This window comes from Camelus dromedarius, chromosome X (genome assembly GCF_036321535.1).
Source record: "Camelus dromedarius isolate mCamDro1 chromosome X, mCamDro1.pat, whole genome shotgun sequence".
In the NCBI taxonomy this organism is placed as follows: domain Eukaryota; kingdom Metazoa; phylum Chordata; class Mammalia; order Artiodactyla; family Camelidae; genus Camelus; species Camelus dromedarius.
Genome location: NC_087472.1, coordinates 33,801,820 through 33,825,339, shown reverse-complemented (window position 1 = coordinate 33,825,339; position 23,520 = coordinate 33,801,820). Strand labels below are relative to the sequence as shown.

At 35.9% G+C, this 23,520-nt stretch overlaps 1 non-coding gene across 1 annotated transcript; it reads left to right on the top strand.

Moving 5' to 3' along the window:
* The first annotated feature begins 23,163 nt into the window (after positions 1–23,163).
* Positions 23,164–23,270, top strand: LOC116151129 (U6 spliceosomal RNA). Its single transcript, XR_004134905.1, has one exon. It is a non-coding gene; the product is annotated as a U6 spliceosomal RNA (small nuclear RNA).
* Positions 23,271–23,520: the final 250 nt, after the last annotated feature.

The window sequence follows — 23,520 nt, the reverse complement described above, 5'->3', positions numbered from 1 at the left end:
CTTCTTCTTCCTCCTCCTCTTCCCCCTCCCCCTCCCTCCCCTTCCCCTTCTCCTCCTCCTCCTCCTTCTTCTTCTTCTTCATGGAAATTGACAGGCTGACTCTAAAATTTATACAGTGGTGCAAATATCCAAGAACAGCCAAGACAATCCTAAAGAAGAACAAAATTAGAGGATTGACACTATCAGGTAGTGAGACTTATAAGACTACATTAGTAAAGGTATTTTGGTCTTTTCAAATGGTAGACAAATAGAACAATAGAATAGAACAAAGTCCAGAAATAAGTCCACACCTGTGTAGACATTTGATTTAAGAGAAAGGCAACACTGCAGAGCAATGAGAAAAGGTATTCTTTTAAATTAATCCTTCTAGGTCAATGGAATATCCATAAAGGAAGAAATGAATCTTGACCTCAACCTCACATTTATACAAAAATAATTTCAAGCTGTATTGTAGGTCTAAATGTGAAAAGTAAAACAACACAGCTTCTATAATATAACACAGTAGAATATATTCACAAAATTGGAGTAACAAAGATTTGTTAAATAGGACACAAAAGTAACACTAACCATTAAGTGAAAAGATTGAGAAATTGGAATACATTAAAATTTAGAACTCTGATCATCACATTATATTCATTAAGAGAGTAAAAAGGAAAGCCAAATAATAGATGTTTGCTGACAAAGGACTCATATACAAAATACATAAAGAGCCACTATAAATCAGTAAGAAAGAGAAAAAACCCTATAGAAAAACACGGGCAAAAGACTTGAATAGGTACTTAATAAAAGAAGATACACAATTGATGAATAAACATATTAAAAGGTGTCTAACATCATTAGTCATCAGAGAAGTTTAAATAAACACCAAAATGATATACCACTACACACCTACTAGAATGTCAGAGTTAAAGGGTGATGATACAAATGATGAGGGTATGGAGTGACAGAAACTCTCATATATTGCTGGTAAATTGTTATAACCACTTTGGAAAGTCATTTGGCATTCTTTACTAAATCTGAACATGTAATATGATAAAGATATATAAAAAGCCTAGCACTACAGTGACATTTCAAAAAAATGATGTGTGAAATATTTGGGAGTATCTTTCTTGCATAAAACACTTTGAAAAGCCAGTAGGGTAAGGGAAAGAGTCTCACGGGGCATGGCTTTTTAACAAGAGTAGATTGTTGGCTTTTGACTTACCTGCTAGTCTTTTCTTTAGCTAAGTTGGGTGCCAAGATGAGGATAAGAGTTGAGTATCTATGAACAATTGGAGTAATCTTAAAAAATAATTTCTCTGAAAAAGGAAAAGGAAGGATTGGTAATGAATGAGAAGAATTCTTCATTGAAAAAGAGGGTGTTTGACAAGTATCTGTATGAATTTCCCTGATTCCTCCAGTATATTTGGTAAAAAAAAAATCTATAGCGCCTTTTTATGAAACAGCATTTGGGAAGGTATAAGCAGGCTCATTACCAGGAATGAGATTTTACTGCTAGCCAAACACTCATGCACAGAGTCAAGGGGATGACACCAACTTTGCTTTATTTTTCCCCAACAAAACATTAGTCAGTCCAACATTTTCCTTCTATGGGCATTAGGGAGTCCCACCTTTCTCTCCCATCTCCTCCTGTTCCAGGAGATCTTCTAAAGTCTTGCTCCCTGCCCACTTCATTTCCACTCTTGAGTTCTCCACCTGAGAGGACTTTATATAGGTGTTTTAGATTCTTAGAGGTTGGTGAAACAAAGAGACCCTTGGGTGATAATGCTGACAGTTTGCATATATGTTCCTTGTCTCAAGCCCATAAGAAAAGGAGAGAAAGGAAGGAAGAGGAAGAAAACCCTTTCCTACCAGACATGCTAATTTATTAATGCTGTGTGGGCTTGCATTTATTTATGCGATGCATTGGTAGACCTGGGGTAAGAGCAAAATCTGCCCAGGTAGGTCCTGTCACACATTGGTGGCTATTATTATTATTCCAAGTATTATAACCCTGTTGTTATTGAAAGAAATGAACCTACAGCTTGGAAGTAGTCCTTGCCCCTTAGAAGTCCCAGCTTTGAGGCTGTCCTGGAAGATGACATAGTATCTGTCCTACCAGCCTTCAGCTGGTGGGCATTAAAGCAGTTTTTGAGTATCAAAGAAATTTAGGGAAAGATACAAAACTTATAGATCAGTAGAATAAATTTCAAAGGACCAGATAGAATGTACTGCTCAGGGAGGTGCAGGTGCTATAAATTCAATGAAGGAGGGTTTTAATTATAAGATTAATGATATAAATCAACTGGTATTAAGCACATGGCAAAGGAAGTAGAAAGAAGAAACCAAGACCATTTGAGGACAGCAGTTCACTGCGTGTTTGGAAGGTAGCCAAGAGGAGCTCAAAGCAGGGAATTCTCGATGCAAGATTGTTGTGAGCTGTTACTATTACATAGTGTGATTGTGGAAAGATTAGAGGAAGGTTACAGAGTAAGAGAGTAGAGAAAGGGAGTGTGCAAAGTCAGAAAAGAACAATGCCCAATGGGGAAAGAACAAGGTACCTTATAAGTAGGATGTATTATTGGGCTTCATTCTCCCTCTGTAGGAAAAAGCAAAAACAGCTCTGAAAAAATTGCTGTAAGGTACACACAAATAACTATGACTGATTTTACTTGAAATTATACACCCCTTAAAAGTGTGGTATAGGAGAGATTCAAATGCCGACTTATTCCCAAAGAACACTAGGTTCGTTAGGGCAAACAACTTAAGACCCAAATACGGTATCTGTCGCTTAACTATCTGTTTGGCTGTGTTTTCCATTTCTAAATAACCATTGTTCATGGATGGGCAGAATAAACACTGAATTGATACAATAAGTTGCCTCTCTGTAAACCAGAAAAGAGAATATTTATTTGATTTTAATGATTCAGATTCTCTGGTGGTTAGAAAAAGTGATTTTAATTCCAGTTGTTTAAAAATATAAACATGCATGTAACCTATTCCAGGCCAGATATCTCAGTTTTCTACTGACTACTTCTCAGTAAATCATAGAAGGAAAGCCCCCAAAAGTTGTGTGCATCAAGGTAAAGAAAAAGAATGGTTCATTGCCATTTCTCAAGGGTAAAACTGAGAAATTGGTGGTCTCTCCCTGCAGAATTCAGCCTTTCCAACCAGGGTTTAGTTTGAAAGAGATGCCTGTAAGCTAACTTCTGTGCTAAAAGAGAATAGTCCCTGTGGTGCTTAAGTACTATGTGTGTCTCCCTGCAGAATATTCTTCCCAAAGACCTAGATCAAGTATGACTAATCTCTAATATTTTGGTAAGCGTAAGTTACTCCTGGTCACCTCCCCTTACAAATATCTGAGAGTAAGCAATTCTTGCTTCTTACTGTATATGTAACTCCAACTCAATGGCAAGTGTACATATATGTGGTAAGGCAGATACCTCTTTCATGTATTAGTCATGATGTATTTTGATACTATTTGCAGGTGTCTCTAGATGACATATTTAGATACTTAATGAATCACACTCTAAACAACAGTAGTTTGAGACATCACCACCTGGTTACAGTATTTTATTTCTAGAGGAATTCATTATTTGGAAATTTGATATCATCCACATATTTGAAATGAGTAACATATACATTTCCCAAATAAAATGTTCACCAAGTACAAGTTATTTTTGGTAAGTGTGTGTTAAGATACACATTGCAGGAATCAGCCCACTTATAATCAGAAGCCTATCTGACTAATGCAGGCAAAACCTTTCCAAGTGAAGAGAACTGTTTCATCAGACACTTAAAAACAATGAAATTCATTTGATTGCATTTTAAGTTCAAAAACAATTGAGTTCATGGAACAATAACATCTTAAAAATATTCAACTGAAGTTTTTTTCATTACTTTTAACTTAGTGTTTCTCTACACTAAACACAACTGAAAATATGTCTAATTTTTTCTCAAGAGAGAACAAAATCAATTTTGTACTTTTTAATCTATGAATTTACATGAAATAGGGTGGGTCCCACTAGCCAATTTCCAAATGGGACATTTCTTCCAGGTGAGCCTTAATAGTCACATACTACTTCTCCTGTTGAGTAATTCCATGACACTCCTCACTGCAATTGATTAGACTCCAAGTGTTAACTGTTGATCTATGCTTCCTTTTTCACCATAGGAAGACTTTAAATTATCTGTTAGCTCTTGGGGGACTCAGGTTTATAGCAAAATCAGGAGAAAATTGTATGAGTCAAAGCAATGCACAGATGAAAGGACTCCTTTCTTACATTATGATAGGGGCATGTGTTGTTCTGTTCCACCCAGAAGGAAAGGGGAAATAAGTCTGGTTGGAGTTTTCATAGTAATAAGGGAGGGACCATTCAGAAACTTGCTGCTGTACTAAAATAAATCATTCCTCTGTTGCTGTGGCTTTATAATTTACACACCAAACATCTAGAAAGATAGCAGCATGTTCCAAAAAAGCTTAGAGATGTTTCTGAAAGTTTTAAATTTATTCATAAGGGAGATTTTGTTGCATTACATATGTCAATATTTTATATTATCTTAATGTCTTCAGAGACTGCTTGGAGTTAGTAAGCCTTCTGATATGGTTTTAGTTCATGTTCCAATATAAGTATTTTCTCCTTCTCTGTAATCAAGACTGAAGCCAGTGAAGAATGATGGATGGATGAACACACATACACACACACAAATACATACACACACACACACACAGGTAAGGAGTCAAGGGGAACATGATTTTCCACCTTGATAATGCCAAGGGATTCTGCCAGCTTTGAGATTTTCTCATTTGGCTCTTAGAGTAATTTTCCAACCACCAGGGCATTCTTTTAGAGGCTCAGACAGTAACATACATGTAAATAGGAGGAGTCTACTAAACAAGGTAGTTGTTTAAAGTGTAATTTTAGAGGGCATGTCATTCATTCATTGATTCATTCAAAGGAACCAAAGTATGTAAAACCTAATGAGATGCTGGAGACAATAGTGGTCAATAATCCAAAATCCTTGGCCTCAAAGGTCACTCAGACTTATTGGAGAGACAAAGTGAACACCCAATTTTAATGCAGTATGATAATTATTAAAATAATGGTCAGATGAATGACACTAGGAATCCTCTTGGGATTGCCTAAAGATGAGTTATTTGGGATCCCTCTCCACTCACTGAGAGGAACCGCACATGACCTCAACCTCCTCTAAGACCTCCAGGTACTGAGAAGCTGGCATTACCAGAAATTCCCAGGAAAACTGACACTTGAGCTCAGATCATTTGGTGTCAAAACTAAGCTCTTTTTGCTCTTCTGGCAAGGCTGTTTTCTCACTTGCTCTATAACAAGGGGCCTGAATCCCTCTCCTAGAACATAGACCCAATGTGTCTAGCCGCATCTGGTCCTTGCACAGCTCTCCCCATGATTTCCATAGAGCAGGAAACCATGAATCTACTCCTGTCCACCTGAGTGCTGTGAATGACATTTGAGGATTCTATGTAAGCAATTAAGAGTTCCCATCCTGTCTGGATCATGGATGTTTTTCAGAGGCAGTGATGTCTAAAATAAAGCCATCAGGTGGAGAAATTAATTACATGAGGAGGAGGAAAAGCAAGGTGAGAAGAGCCCAGGCAGAAAAAACACCAGGCTCGCAAACTTGAAGATGAGCAAGTTAGTGTGTTAGGAAAAGTGAGACTAGTTCAGCATGGCAGAACTATTTTGGGAGGAGAAAAGTGAAGAAAAATGAGGCCTCAGAAGTTAGCAAAGGATAAATATGAATGAAGTCATAGTAAAGACTTAGGATTATATCTTAAAAGCAAGGGAGGAGTGCTTGTAAGTTTTTAAGGAGGGGGTGATCTTGATCAAAATTGTACTTTACACTGGCTCAAATATGGAGAATGGATTAAGAAGAACTAGATAGGAGATCTGATCACTCATACAGTCATTCAGTAAGTGTGTGTTGAGCACCTACTAGATGCCAGAAATTGTTCTAGGCTCTGAAGATACAGAAGTGGACAAGAGAGATAAGATCCTTGTATTCATGAAGCTTCTTACATTCTAGTGTTGATAGGCAGCAAACTATAGACAAATGAAAAGGAAACATTTTCAAGTTGTGATAAGTAATAAGTTAAAATGAAGCGGTGTCATTGAGACTGGGCTTAGAGCTGAGTGGCAGGAAGGAGCCAGCAACATGAAGATCAGGGTAGAAGCATTCCACGCAAAGAGAATGGCTAGAGCAAAGAATGGGTGCCGATGGCCATGTCTAGAAAGACCCATATGAATTAATAAATGTGAAATCAGTTAGAACAGTGCCTGATGCATAGTAAACACCATTTAAATATTATCTGTTACTATGATAATGATGATGATGATTAAACTTTTAGTGAAGTATAACATACATAGGAAAACAGGCATAACAATTGTATGCCCAATTAACAACGTATCTGGTAACTGACAACTAGATCAGGACACAGAACACCCCAAACACAGAATCCTCCTTGTGCTCTTTTCTGTCACTACTTGCCCCAAAGGGTAACCACTATGCTGGCTTCTAACAGTACAGATGGGTTTTGCTTGTTTTTGTACTTTATAAATTGGAATAATGCAGGATGTACTTTTTTGTGTCTGGCTTCTTCACCTCAATGTTGTTTCTGAGAGTCATTCATATTTTGGATGTAGTTATATGTTATCCGTTCCCATTACTATAAGGTATCCTATTGTGTAAATATACAACAATCTGTATAATTGTCCTACTGTATATTTTAATTTTATATTTCTAGTCTATTTTATAAATTGTCAAGACATCACCATGAAAAGAAATGGCTAAAAGTGGGTATGTGTTTTTCATTGTAAGCCTTTCTGTTTTATTAATTTTTTAAACATATGCATATATTACTTCTACACATTTATTCATAGTTAAGGAAGTAGCCACCACTCTACAACCCCAGCTCCACAAACTAGAGTTATTATTTCTCTTTTCAGTTCTTCTGGTGTCTGTATTTTAACTCTTAATTCTACAGTTGATCCTTGAGTAATCAAAGGTTAGAGGCCCTGACCCTCTGCAAAGTTGAAAATCCACATATACCTTATAGTTGTCCCTCCCTATATGTGGCTGCCTCGTATCTGTGGTTCCACATCCACGGATTCAACCAACCACAGATAAGTGGACCTGTTTAGTTCAAATATGTGTTATTCAAGGATCAACCATATATCTATTTTCCCAATTTTTTAATTGATCAATTTTACATATCATTATTATATTATAATTTTGATATCATTATAAGTTTATGAATGATGATGATTTAAGTCATCCTTAATTTTAATGTTTTATTATTTTTGTTCTTTGTAAAGTAAATAATATAGTTGAATTTTCTTATCTCATTTTTTATTAACAGCATCTATTATCTCCCATTCTGTGAAATGAAGATATTGACACCCAGGCTCTTACCTCATGCTTGCTTCCCTGATACTAGTACCAGCTTATCTCCTTGGCAAAATTAACATTATATTCTATTTTGTAACCAGACTAAGTCTTCCATGCTTTGTCTCTGGGTTGATTCTAAAGTTTAAAAACGAAAACTCAACACTACATTGTGATGACTACCTAGGCACTGAGTGCTTCTAGGTTAACTGATTTGCTGGGCTATAGTCTTATCTCTGCAGGTCCAATGTCGGTTCCATGTCCAGTGCCTCAGTTGCCCAAAATCATGCAATACACTTGGACACCTTTCTGGCTTTTCCTGTAGTTTCTAGTTACTTTACTCATTTTCAAAAAAGCTGAAGAAGAGCTAAGAATTTTCAGGCCCTGGTCCTGAAATTCGACTCAGTGTATTTCACAAAAATCCCCTCTACATTTTTGTTTTTATAAATTCTCAGCCTGGTGTTGATTCCAGATAAATTCTGTAGAGACTATTGATGTGAGTGTGGGTCCAAAATGTATGCCTTAACCTTCCCACAGAGTTGCCGTGTGCTTTGCGTATCTGACTTAATGACATGTCCTCAATTCTTTGCTTGAAATTCACTTATTAATGGAGCCAACTTTATGACTCAGCAGTTTCCTAAGAGGCTCAGAGTCAGCCAGGTTTCAGCAATAGCCCATGTCCTGGAGAAAGTTGCTGATCTGCCTTCTCCCTGCTCAAAATTGAGCTTTGGGTCTTCTTAGGCTGGTCATAGTTGTCATCCCTTTCCTAGTGCTTTATACCAGTTGAACAAAGGCTGTTCTCTGTGGGCTTTTACCAGTTGGATTTCCAGCATGAGATGAAGCTTAATTTACTACCAACCCTACAGTAAAAAGGGCTGCGATGCCCCAGGGCATCTGCATCCCGAGGACAAAATAACTTGATTTCTTTGACTTATCCCGTCATCAAATCTTCTCCAGGTAAATGTCAACTATTTTTATTTAACATTTGATGTGAGATGTCAGTAAAAAACTGAACTTTTCAATTTTGCCTCTCTATAAAGGCAATGACAAAACTGGCAAGAACTGTCAGATGGACTTTTTATTAAATCTTGGCACTAACCAAAGTGTTTTAGCAATATGAGGAGTACTTATACAAGAAAAAAAAGCTGATTTGCAGTAAGTTTTGTGGTATTTTAATTTGCTCTAGTCCCATCCCCACTCTTCAGCTCAGGGTAGCCTTGAAAATATCAGCTCACATTCTCAATACCAGAGGGTGCAGAATTTACTACATTTACAAAGAATTAAACATTATTCATCACAGCTAAAAAGTGAAAACAACTCAAATGTCCATCAATTGATGAATTGATAAGAAAAATGTGGTACATTTGCACAATGGAATATTATTCAGCCATAAAAAGGAATGAGGAAATGATGTATGGTACAACATGGATTAACCTTAAAAATAATATGCTAAATGAAAGAATCCACATACAAAAGGCCATATATTATATTATTTCACTTACATAAAATGTCCAGACTAGGCAAATCCATAAGGACAGACAGTAGATTAGTGGTTTCTAGAGAATGAGGGGAGGGGGAATTGGGAATGACTATTAATAGGTAAGACATTTCTTTTTGGAGTGATAGAAAAGGTTTAGAATTAGATAGTAGTGATAATTGCACAGCATTATGAATATACTAAAATTTTTTTACACATTAAAATGGTGAATTTTATGTTATTTGAATCTCAATTTAAAAATTGCTTGAGGAGATCCACAACTTCCCTATGCCCCTACTAACTGTAGATTTATGATTTGATAAGCTTCAGAATTCCTATTAAAGTTGTAGTAATTAGGGTCATTGTCTGTGAAAATGACTAAGATGCTGGCATGTGGAAAGGAGGGTGCCCCATGGCGTATAAGATAGCTGGTTTGGGTCACATACGAGCCATCATCACAAGCTGTTTTCATTGGTCAACTTTAGGAGCTGCAAAGACCCTGAAGACAGTCTTCCAAGAGACATGGGAAAAGCCAGTCAGTGTCACACTTTGTCAAGGAACAGCTGACATCTTGAATTCCATGAAACTTTAAGACCAAGACAATAATGATAGAAAACAACCTATAATTAGTTGCATGTAAATGGCTGAATTGTAAGTAGATTCCTGTTATGAATATGAAGTAGAAAGGAAGAAGAGGAAGCTGGCAATCTTGATCTGAAAGATGTCCTTCTTGTCTTGTGGCCATAGTTGTACATGAGTATAAGTGATACCCCACAGTTCTGGGCACTTTCTAATGTACCAGACCCTCAGAGATGTACTTTACCTGTTAGTACATATAGAAAGTATTACTATTATTCTTATCATACTTTCAGAGTGAGTCTATTAGAGGTCAAGAAGATCCAGGATTGGAGCACAAAGCCCAACCTCTTCCCCAAACCATCTCCATGGGTGCTTGTCTGCTAACCAACTCAATCAGCCTCTCATGAACATCTTAGATGGAATTCATAGTTTCTGTCGTCATTCAGACACAAAATAGAGACAGTTCGCCTGGGAATCTGGCTGCATTCCCTTCAGAGGTGTTGCACAGCTGTGCTGGCCTTTGGAGCAGAGCTAGTTCCCACATAAAGGTCAGTTCCTTTTGTGAACAGAAGGTAAATGAAGACAGAGGCTCACAAAGGAGCAATGAGATCAAATGAAAGACAGACTCTTAAGGAAGAGACATAGATTCAGACACAGTGGATGCTGGAAAGGAAGAGCAGATTTTGGGTCTGGGGAAGTTACAGGGAACTCAAGAGCAGAGCCTGGCTCTGTACTCCAGGCTTCACCCAGAAAGAATGGGATTTGAGTCCCGACTCCAGGTATATCCTCATAGCCAGTCACGTTCCTCCACAACCCGCTTGGTTGGGCCTTGTTCCCTTGGTTCTAATCAAATGATCCTTACAGAGACAATATGCTCCACACTGCAAGTGTGGAGTGTTCTTTGGATCATACACCTTAAGGAATCCATTTACCCCCTTAGAAATGCTTTTTCCATAGACCCTCATACTTCTGGAAAATAACAAGCTGGTAAACAGGATTTAAAATGCCACCTACCTGAATTACCGGTTTCAGAAATGGAATTTTCAAACCTTATTTCTCTTTTTCCTGAATCCACAACCACTCATCATTTCTCACTGATTGTCCTTGGCCCCCCATGTAGGTGTGTCACAGAGTCAACCACTCAGGAATCTCTGTCATTTCTATGTCAGTTGAGATGGACTCCTGCATGCCTGTTTTTTTAACCAAATAAAAGTTTGAGCACAAATTTCAATAACGCAGTGCCTACCCATACTCAACTCAGTGAGTTTAGGCATCAGTGGCATACAGAAAAGAAAACACAACTAAAATTAATGAACACATCCTGTCTATTGATTCATGTGTTTTTAAATGGGAAACTGAAGGAGAAATCAGGACAAAAAACTCACAAAATAATCAAAGCAGTCCATGTTGGTATGATAGGGTTGAGACAAGAGCGAGAAATGTGTCAAATCTGGCATCTGAGCATGACATTTAGGTCATGCCAATTAGGAATAAAAGCTACTAGACAATTAGGTTTGGAGGTGATTTGGTGAAGACCTGTGCTCCTTATTGATCAACAGGGTTAGGGTGGCTGCAGGAGGTGGCCAAGGAGGAGTCTCCTTTCTCTATCAGAAGCACTACATGTGACCCCTGCCAACAGCTACAGTTTATTGGAAAGAATAGTATACTTTTTCAAAATAAAAGAGCCATTCTTCCCCAGAGAATCACACATGGACTCCCAGAATTGAGAACCAAATATGTTTGCTATAATACCTATCGTATTTGTGATACTCTCTTAATACATAAAAATTCTCCAATGAAACGAATCTCTGCTACACAAAGCAGAAATTATGGTATCATTGGATCCTATACTCCTCAGTATGGAAACTCTTTGAGCATACTGAGAGAAGAGCAGTAAATTTAGTCATAATAAGGTAAGATGAAGACAGTTTACGCTAACAGATTTCAGTCAAGAAGAAATCTGCACATTCACACTTGGGCAAGTTTAGAGAACAATTTAAGGCTATAACAAGCTTATTTTAAATAAAGAAGGCTTTTAATGTGTGGGAAATAATAGGTTAATGGTTAACTATGTAGGATATCTGGAGTTAGAACACCCAAATGGAATTCCTTCCTTTAACTCTTCCCAGCTATGTGAATTTGAGCATAAGTTAACCTAAGTCTCGATTTCCTCATCTGCAAAATGGATTAGATCTTTCCTCTTGGATACTCCAATGACATCTTGCACCACTTTCATTTTAGTATTGATCACACTATGTTGTAATTGCCTGGTGACTTGTCTGTATCCCTCTTTTTTTCATAATGGCATCCCCTGTCTATAATCTAGAGATTATATGCACACGCCTACAAGTGTAATTACTGAACATTAGGGAGTGCTAATCCTTAGAGGTATAATTACTTAGCCTTAAGGAATGCTTATCATGTGTTTCTGAATGGCTGTTTAAAATGGTTGAATCAACTTACACTCCCACAAAAAGTGGGTTTCTACTTCCTGCTCAAGAGTGTGAGTTTCTACTTCCTAATATTGCCACCACACTGATGTTACCATATACTGATTTTTTTCAGTGATGACTGTAAAATAAGCAATCATTTGAATATGCATTTACCTGATTACTAGCAAAGCTGAGTATTTTTTATATGCTTCTTGTCCAGTTGGGTGTCTTCTTCTATGATGTACCAAACTACATCCTTGGCCCATTTTTCCTATTGGACTGTTTGTCATGTTTACTTGTTGCCACTCTATATATCCTGTGCGTAACTTTATCCTATGGTTTTAGAAATCTTAAGTCTCTCTCTGTATGTGTCTTGCCTTTTCACTTTTTATAGTGTCTTTTGAATCATTTACATCAATTGGCATTTATTAAATCAGTATTCTGTTTATTTGAACATTTATTCACAAGCATTTGAAATAAATAAATCATAACAGGTTTAAAGGTAAGTTGCAAGGACTTAATTAAAGGTCAGTAGCTCTAGGAAAATTCTTTTCTTTTCCTCCTTGAGTGTTGGGAGACTGAGAATAACTTCAAAGCAAAAATGCAATTATCCTGAGAAATTTCCTTGGCCTTCAAAATCTAGCTAGCAGATGCTTATTTTAAAAAATAAAAAAGACAACACCAAATGCTGGCAAGTATATGGAACAACAGGAACTCTCATTCATTGCTGTTGGGAATGCAAAGCAGTACAGCTAATTTGGAAGACAGTTTGGTGGTTTCTTACAAAACTAAACATACTCCTACCAAATGATCCAGTAATCATGCTCCTTGGTATTTACCCAAATGAGCTGAAAATGTATGTCCACACAAAAGCCTACACATGAATGTTTATAGCAGCTTTATTCATGGTTACCAAAACTTAGAAGCAACTAGGATGTCCTTCAATAGGTGAATGGATAAACAAACTGTTGTATATCCATACATGGAAAATTATTCAGTGATGAGAAGAAATGAACCATCAAGCTGTTAAAAAACATGGAAGAACCTTAATTGCATATTTCTGAGAAAAAAAGGCAGTCTGTAAAGCTTACATACTGTATGATTCAAACTACATGACATTCTGGAAAAAGAAAAACTATAGAGACAGTAAAAATGGCAGTGATTGTCTGGAGTTCATAGTGAATGGAGGAGGAATAGGTGGAGTACAGAGACTTCTGGGACTGTATGATACTGTAATGGTGGATAATGACATTATGCTTTTGTTCTATAGAACTTTACAGCACAAAAAATCAATCTGAATGTATGCAAATAAAAAAAAATTATTTATGAGTTCAGGAAATCCCCAAAAGAATGCAGACTGTGACAAGAAAATCTAACTGCATTACAAATGTATGAAACAACCTCTCTGAGGGGGGTTGGGGGAAGAGGTGCTAACCTAAGTAACTTTGGAACTTAATGGAGTTTGTAAGACTAAAGGCAAAATGAACTGCACATAAGTTGTTTCCCATCAGAAATGAGATAACAGTTCTGAAATTGCTATACATGTATCTGGAAATGAACAATTAAGTAAATAGGTGGCGAATAGTGGAACCAGATTTCTCACTGTTGGAGTGAAAACTTACAGATCATCAAAGGGAGAATTCTAGAATGACCTATGTCATGTGATAATGGAATTAGAGCTGGTGGCATCAGTAATAACTCACATTTAACTTAATGTAGATACAGATGGTTACATATAGAGGTATTTATAGAGATTGTAACTTAATAAAGATATAGATAATTACATATAAAATATTTATAGATGTTGTGTGTACTATTATAAAGCTTAGTCATGTAAGAATCATCAGTGGATGCTAAATCTAGGGGGAAGTTTTCAAAAGAAACAGGACATATGCATGGTCTTCAAGTGTGTCTCTACAAAATGCTTATCAGTTGCAAGGGAGAAATAGTATCTCGATAGTATGTAAATCAGGCAACACTTAGACCAGGTGATCACAATTAACTCCACCGGTGAGTGTCAGATGAACATTGTGTTCCCCTGGATGCAATACTCTGAATTCATATAGTATTCACTTATGTAGTATTCCAGGGAAGTATGCATAACCTGAACCTATCATGAGGAAATATCAGACAGACCCCAAATAAAGAATGTTCTATTTTAGAAAGTGAGGAGGGAGAGATTATTCTGCAAAAAAAAAAAAAAAAAAAAGAATCTCACAAAAAAAGAAAGACTATGGGAATGTTCCAGGTTGAAGGAGGCTAGAGATATGGTGACCAAATACAATACCTGATCCTAGACCAGATCTTGCATGGGAGGAAAAGTATGCCTATAAAGATAAAGAACTTTATTGTATTAATGTACAAAATTGGAATTCAGATGGTAGAGTAGATACTGTATCACTATGAAATTTATCAAAGTTGATAACTGTACTGTGATTGTCAGATAATATTCCTGTTCTTGCGAAATACACACTGAAGTATTTGGGGGTAAAGAGCCATGATGAATGCAACTCTCAGATAGTTCAGGGGGAAAATCATTTATGCCTTACTTGCTAGCACATAACAAGGAATTTCCACACTCATCTTGTATATTTCCTGCCCCAGCTCTGAAGTCAGCCATTTTTCCAAAGATTCTTGGTTCCCAACAATGGGAAAATGTATTAGAGGTAAGGAGCAAAGTGATAGGTCTGTTCATTGTAACTTGGGTGTCTTTGCTTCTAAATTCTTTCAGTGGTTAGTAGTAGGAAATATTAATATGCATATACACAGGCACATACACATACATATATATGCACATGTGCATATATGTATTTTAGAAATTTTGAATCATACATGCTGACACCTTCAAGTCCAGTACACTCTTACAAGGTTCTTTTTTCTTGCCTGTCTTATTCCATATTTGTAATGTTTCTTCTTCCTCAGTGAGAACCCTGGCTACACATAACATCAACAACATTATAAGAATTAGAGCAGAAATCAACAAAATTGAAAACAAGATATCAGTAGAGAAAATCAATGGAACTAAAAGTTGGTTCTCTGAAAAAAACAATAAAATCAATAAGCCTCAAGTGAGGCTAAATAATAAAGAGAGAGAGGACATAAATCACTAATTTCAGTAATGAAAGAGGGAACATCACAACAGACCCCCCTTGACATTAGAAGGCTAAAAAGAAAATTGTAGAATAGATAAACAAGATTACACTGTATAGCACAGGGAAATATACACAAAATGTTATGATAACTCACAGAGAAAAAAATGTGACAATGAGTGTGTATATGTCCATGAATGACTGAAAAATTGTGCTGAACCCTGGAATTTGACACAACATTGTAAAATGATTATAAATCAATAAAAATATTAAAAAAAAAAAGAAATACTGTGAGTAACTGTATGCTCAAAATTATATAATCTAGATGAAATGGACCAATTCTTTGAAAGACACAATTTGCCAAAATTCACATAAGAAGAAACAGATGATCTGAGTAGGCCTATAACTATTAAAGAAATTGAATCAATAATGAATAACCTTCCAAAACAGCATCAGGCCAAGATGGGTTCACTGGTGAATTCTACCAAATATTTAAGGAAGAAATTTTACCTTTTCTCTACAACCTCTTTCAGAGGATAGAAGCAAAGTAAATACTTTGTAACTCATTGTAAGAGGCCAGCACTACCCTATACCAAAAACCCAGCAAAAACATTGCAAGAAAATAAAACCACAGACCAGTATCTCTCATGTACATAGATGCAAAAATCCTCAACAAAATATTAATAAATAAAATCCAACAATATATACAAAGATTTACACACACACAGCCAAGTGGGGTTTATCCCAGGTATGTAAGGCTGTTATAAAAATCAATTAATGTAATCTATCACATCAACAGGCTAAAAGAGAAAAATCATATCATATCAATAGATGTAGGAAAAACATCTGACACCATCTATTACCCATTCATGATAAAAACTCTTAGTAAACTAAGAATAAGGGGGAATTTCCTCAACTTGATAAAGAAGATCTACAAAAGATCTACAGCTATTATCATACTTAATGGTGAGAAACTTGAAGTTTACCCACTAAGATCAAGTAAAGGGCAAGGTTGTCCCATCTCACTACTCCTTTTCAACACTGTAGTGGGAGTTCTAGCTAATGCCGCAAGACAAAAGGAAACAAAAGGTAGACACATTGGGGAGGAAGAACTAAAATTGACTTTTTCACAGATGACACGATCGTCTATGCAGAAAACTCCAAAGAATTAACCACCACCACCACAACAACAAATAATTTACGAAAAAAAATCCACAAGCCTCTTGGAACTAATAGGCAATAATAGCAAAGTTGCAAATACAGGATTAATATACAAGTCAAATGCTTTCTTATATAGCAGCAATAAACAAGATGAATTTGAAATTAAAAAGCACAATACAGTTTACATTAATTAGCACCCTCCAAAAAGAAATACTTAGTCATAAGTATAACAAAATATGTACAAGATCTATATGAGGAAAACTACAAAACTCTGATGAACAAAATCAAAGAACAAAATAAATGGAGAGATATTCCATGATCACGGATTGCAAGACTTAATATTGTCAACATGCCAATTCTTTCCAACTCGATCTATAGATTCAATACAATACAAATCAAAATCTCAACAGATTATATTATAGATATTGACAAACTGATTCTAAAGTATATATGGAGATACAAAAGACCCAGAGTAGCCAGCATAATATTAAAGAAAAGAACAAAACTGGGGGACTGACACTATCTGACTTCAAAATTCAGTGTAAAAGGTATGGTAATCAAGACAATATGGTATCTTTGAGAGAACAGTCAAATAGATCACTGAAACAAAATAGAAATCCCAGAAGTAGATCCACAAATGAGTTTTGACGAAGTAAAGGAAATACAATTGAACATAGATAGTCTTTTCAACAAAAGGTGCTGGAACAACTGGAGATTAACATGCAAAAAAAGAGAAAATAGATGCAGATCTTACATTAGTCACAAAAATTAACAGAAACTGGACCACAGACTTACATGCAAAACACAAAACTATAAAACTCCTGGAAGATAATATAAGAGAAAACCTAGATGACCTTGGATATGGAAGTAAAATTTTAGATATAATATCAAAGGCATGATCAAAGAAAAAAATAAGCTAAACTTCATTAAAATACAAAACTTCTCCTCTACGAAAGACAATATCAAGAGAATGAAAGAGCAGACCACAGACAGGGAGAAGATATTTACAAATACATATCTAATAAAAGACCATTGGAGGGAGGGTATAGCTCAGTGGTAGAGCACATGCTTAGCATGCATGAGGTACTGGGTTCAATCCCCAGTACCTCCAAAAAAAAAAAAAAAAGAAGACTGTTACACAAAAATACACAAAAAACTCTTAAAATTCAACAAGAAAATAAACAACTCAATCAAAAAATGGGCCAAAGACTTTAACAGACACCTTACCAAAGAAGATATACAGATGACACATAAGCATGTGAAAAGGTATTCTACATCATATGTCATCAGGGAAGTGCAAGTTAAAATAGCAATGAGATACCACTACGCACAACAGACCTATTAGAATGCCAAAATCTGGAACACTCACAACCCCAAATGCTGACAAACGTGTGGAATATACAACACCAAGCGTGAGGTGTAATGTAAACTATGGGCTTTGGGTGATTATGATTTGTCAGTGTGGGTTCATCAATCATGATAAATGTACCACTCTGAAAGGGAACATTGATAATGTGGAAGGTTATGCAGATGTCGGGGTAGGGATATATGGGAAATCTCTGTATCTTCCCTTCAACATTGCTGTGAACCTAAAACTGCTCTAAAAATGTCTAAATAAATAAATAAATAAAATGCATTTCACTTATGAGTTAAGTTGAACACATCTTAATATGGTTAAGGGCATTTTAACCTCTTTTTATGAATGCCTTTTAAAACAATTTCTATAGAATTTCTGGTCTTCTATTTCTCTATTTTAGAAAATTCTTCATATTTTTAGAATATTAGCCCTTTATTTGTGATACAAATTTTGTAACTGTTTTCTCCCAGATTGTCTTTAAAATTATTTTATAACTTTTTGTTATGATAGGAACAGTACATATGCATTGCAGTAAAATTAGAAAATATAAAAAAGTAAAAATAAGAAAATTAAATTACATATTGCCATCATCCAGAGATTATGACAATTAACAATAAGTAGATTCTTTTGTGTTGATTATCTCAAATTTCTTGTGTAAATCCTTCTGGGTCATGATATCATTTTGAATACATTGCTGGATTCATTTCATTTATATTTTATTTATAATATACCTATTATTGGTGAAATTGCTCTATTGCCATGGTTCTTTTTCTCAGGTGCAAGATTGAATTTATTGTATTTGGTTGTACAGTATTTCTGATTCACACAGAAAAATGTTTATAAAATTGTGGTGGTTTAAAAAGATGTGTGTAAATAATTTCCATTTTTAACCATTTGAGAGGCAGGGTCTATATCTCTTCTCCTTCTATGCTTAGTGCCTCACTCATTTAAAACAGCTTACTCTGAAATAGCCTTATACTCTTCATTTAAGCTGATAGGAAAAGAAGCTTTATTCAAAGGTCTTTTCAAAAATGAGCTAACCTGGCAGCAGAATTTAATAAAAATCAGAGGTCTTTAACACTTTTGGCGTATGACACATATAAGTGTATCTGTGACTTTTATTAAGCTTTTAAAATAAACTATTAAAAATTTAAGTAAAATAAATAGTTATGAACAATACCTGTATGAGTCAGCTCAGGCTGTCATAACAAAATATCACAGGCTGGGTGGCTTAAATAACAGAAACTTATTTTATCACAGCTCTGGAGGCTGGAAGTCCAAGATCAAGGTGCAGGGTTGATTTCTGGTGAGAACTCTCTACCTAGTTTGTAGATGGCCCCATTGTCACTGTGTCCTCACATAGCCTTTCCTCTGTGTGCACTCGGGGAGGGAGGGAGAAAGAGAAAGAGTGAGAGAGAGATCTGGTGTCTCTTCTTCTATGGATACCATCGAATTAAGGTTCCACCCTTATAACTTCAACAGTTATTGCCTTTTTTTTGGCTCTATCTCCAAATACAATCATATTCAGAATTAGGGCTTCAACACATAGATTTGGAGGGGTGGAGGAAACCATCTAGTCCATAACAATACCCTAGAGTTCCCTGAAATATGTTGGAGAAAAAAACCACTCTAATCCATTCAGTCTACTTTCTTTACCTATGAGGAAGTGGCCCAGAAAAGTACTGTGGCATTCCTGAGTTCCTTTGGCTGGACTGTAACTCGTGTCTCCCAACTATCTAGGGTTCTTCCTGCTACAACAAAAGAGTTTTTCTTTCCTTTGCTTTTATCCATTTTGGTTTTAAAATTTCCTCTCATTTCCCATAAGGCTCATTGCCTAGGGCCCCTTTTGAACTGAACTGTTTGAAAACATCCATTTCTTCCCAAACAGCTGGCAAAGAACCAACATCCAAATTCTAGCTCAGCCTGGACTCAGCTGAACCCTGGCACTCTCCACTCCACAGCATGCAGCTAACTCTGGCAAGTTATTGTCTCCTGGGCCTCAGCCCCACTGGTAGATTTGACTATACTTTACCTGCCAAATGGCTGGGCTGGTCCAGTGACTTCATAAGACCCTACAGCTCTAGGATTAAACTGACGAGATAGAATCTACAATTCTGACAGGGGCTACTACTCCTTTCCTTAGTGGGACTCTATACCTTACCCTTTCATCATAGTTAATGATTAGCAGAAATACATTTTGAAAGTTTAACAGAAATACATTTTGAAAGCTATCAGTTCTGTCCTGAGCCAGAATCTCTTTCTAATCCCGGGATGGTGGAGGTGTTAGGGGTGGAAATTGGCATTACACTGTCAAACTCAGTTGCAAGAAGGCCCTGGTGTCTAAGGCCCTGACTTGACTTCGGACATTTCAAGAAACCCTGCTCTTGTTGAGGATTCCGCCCGTGCAATTATTATTATTATTTTCTTTATTGAGATATAATTTACCATCACCACAATTTTAGAACATTTTCTTTATCCCCAGAAGAAACTCCATACCAATTAGCATTCCCCTCCCCATTCCCTTCACACCCAAGCTCTAACCAACCACTAACCTGCTTTCTGTCTCTATAGATATCCCTATAATGGACATTTTATATGTGGTCTTTCGGTTTTGGCTTCTTTCACTTCGCGTATCATTTTCAGGCTTTATCTTTGTTACTGCATATATCAGAATTGCATTTTTTAATGGCTGAAAAATATTCCATTGTATGGTTATAACATATTTTTATTCATTCATTAGTGGATGGACATTTGGGTTGTTTCCCCTTTTGGCTCTTATGAATAAGGCTGCTATGAACACTCATGCACAAGTTTTTGTATGGACAAATGTTTTTATTTCTCTCAGGTATGCTTACCTAGGATTGGGATTGCTGGGTAATTTGACAATTCTGTATTTAACCTTTTGAGAAACTGCAAAACTGTTTTATACAGTGGCTGCACCATTTTGCAGTCTGACCAGCAGTATGAGAGTTCAAATTTCTCCACACTGTCACCAACATTTGTTATGGTCTTTGTCATTATAGCCATCCTGGTGGGTGTGAAGTGGTATCTCATTGTGATTTTGATTTGCATTTCCCTAATAAATAATTAAGGATAAACTTGTCATGTGTTTATTGGCCATTTGTATATCTTCTTTGAATAAATGTCTATTCAAATTCTTTGCCTATTTTAAAATTGGGTTATTTATCTCATTATTTTTCAGTGGTAGATTACTTTATATATTCTGGATACTAGACCTTTATCAGAGATATATAAATTCTCTCCCATTCTGTAGGTTGTCTTTTCATTTTCTTGTTAGTGTCCTTTGCCCTGGGAAGTAAAATTAATATCTTAATTTATAGCAATCTTGTTTGGATTAATACCAATTTAATTTCTATAGCTTTTTGAAAAATGTGCTCATACATAACTCCATTCACTCTCTCTCCATGGAACTATTATGATCATTTAAATTGCATCTTTATACATTGTATTCTCATCAACACATATTTATAATCAGTGGTTTATGGAGATACTTTTTAAATAAGAGAGGAGAAAGGAAAGTTACAAACAAAAAATATACAGGCATACCTCACAGATATGGTGGGTTCAATTTCAGACAACCACAATAAAGTGAGTATTGCAATAAAGAGAATCACACAAATTTTTTGGTTTTCCAGTGCATAATAAAAGTTATGTTTACACTATACTCTGGTCTATTAAGTGTGTAATAGCATTATGACTAACAAAACAATGTAAATATCTTAATTTTAAAGTCTTTTATTGCTAAAAATTGCTAACCAACATCTGAGTCTTCAGTGAGTTGAGGTAGTAACATCAAAGATCACTGATCACAGATCACCATAACAAATATAATAATAATGAAAAAGCTTGAAATATTGTGAGAATTACCAAAATGTGACACAGAGACACAAACCAAACACATGCTGTTGGAAAAGCAGTGCTGACATTCGCTCAACAACTAAATTTCTAGTTGGTTCTTTTATAATTTCTATCTCTTTCTTCATATTCTGTGCCTGGTGTAACGTCCTTTTCATACTTTTCTTTAGTTCTTTAGACATAATTTCCTTTAGTTATTTGAGTACATTTAAAATAGTTTAAACTCTTCATCTAGGGAATCCAATGCCTGGACCTCCTCAAGGATCGCTTCTATCAACTGCTTTTTACTCTATGTATGAAATATGCTTTTTTTGTATGCCTCATTTTTTTGTGTTGAATACTGGACATTTTAAATAATACAATGCAGCAAATTTGGAAATCAGATCTCTCCCTTCACAGGATTTGTTGTTGTGTTTGTTTAGTGACTTTTCGGAACCAATTCTGTAAAGTCTGTATTCTTTGTTGTGTGTGGCCACTGAAGTCTCTGCTCAGATAGCTTAGAGGTCAGGTAGTAACTGGTGAATGATATTTTTAAATGCCTGGAACCAAGAAGTTTCCCAGCTTTTGCCACAGGGCTCTATGTGCATATGGGGGCATACTTTTGACATTCAGTCAGGCAATTGACAACTAGTCTTGAGCTTCACTTCCTGCTGATGCAGAGCCTCAAGGTCAGCCAGAGGTGAGAATTTATAGCTTTTTCAGCTTTTTCCTTGGGACATGCACAGCCCTGGGCATGTACACAGCCCTACACATGTGAATGACTTTTTAGATTCCCAGGAATATGTAGACACTCTTCAAAGCTCCCTCGTACAACTTTTTCTTTGACTTTTCTAAGTTTTTGGACAGTTTATTTGCCCCTACTGTTGTCACTGCCTCAGGCAACTGTTATGTTTAACAATTGCCACTGATTGCTTTTGACAAATGCTCCCAGGGTAAAGGCTTTTCATACTGGGTGAGCTCAGAGTCAGGTCAAGTAAAGAGAAGCCTTTTGAGTGCTCATAGTACAGGGACCTATCAGACAGGGCAAATAATGACAGTTGCCTAAGCCTGGAGTTTTGAAGAAGCTTCGACTCCATCTGCCTCCTCCTGTAGGCCACTAGGCTGCTGATTTTCATTGAGATGGTGAGGCTGTTGGTTTTCAAGGTTGCTATGGTGATGAGGAAAGGGGGCTGGGAAAGGAGCAGGTTAAAATGTCACAAAGCTCAATGTTCTTACTGAAATTCAGCCATTTTTCATGAATAAGTGCTCCTTGGATTATTTCAAGGGTTTGATGAATTTCTAGAGTTCTAAAAGAGTTTATTTTGCTCATTTTTTCAGTGTTCTTGTTGTTTTTATGTAGGAGAGAATTTCAGAGGTCCTTACTCTGCCATTCCTGCTCCGGTCACCATTCAGTTACTTTTATAATTACAAATTAGCAGCAAGCCCACAACTGGTATGGCAGATAACGCAAGCTGAGCTACAGCAACTGGCAATTGTTTAAATTTATTGCACTTGCCTGCGTATAAACTTTAAATTTACATTATGTAAGTTGGTGATTGGAACCATTTAATTATAATATAAAGATTGGTTTACATCATATATTATAATTTAAATAATTGTTCTAAATTGGTTCATATAAAAACTCATGCAATATTGCAAAATTATGTATAGCTACTAACTCTTTCCATTTAAATTTCCCGAGTCAAGTTTAAAAATGTAATTATTCTCTAATACTTTGAAAAATCAACGTTTATATTTTGTGTTGTGATCCTCAATGTGAATATATTTTCTGAATTTAAACAATGATTTTAAGTGCTCCCTTTGGCAGCACATATACTAAAATAGGAATGATACAGAGAAGATTAGCATGGCCCCTGTGCAAGGATGACATGCAAATTCGTGAAGCATTCCATATTTTTAGGAATATATATATATGTATATGTATAACTGAATCACTATGCTGTACACCAGAAATTAATGTAGCATTGTAAGTCAACAATACTTCAATTAAAAATTTTTAATTAAAAAATGATTTTAAGGCTTAAGATAATAAAATAGAGAGATAATAATATCTATATCTGTTTAAATAATTATGAAATGTAGGATGCAGCACTAAAGGTGCTTGGTGTAAAAAGTTGAAAGAAAAAAGAATAAAAAGCCACCATATAA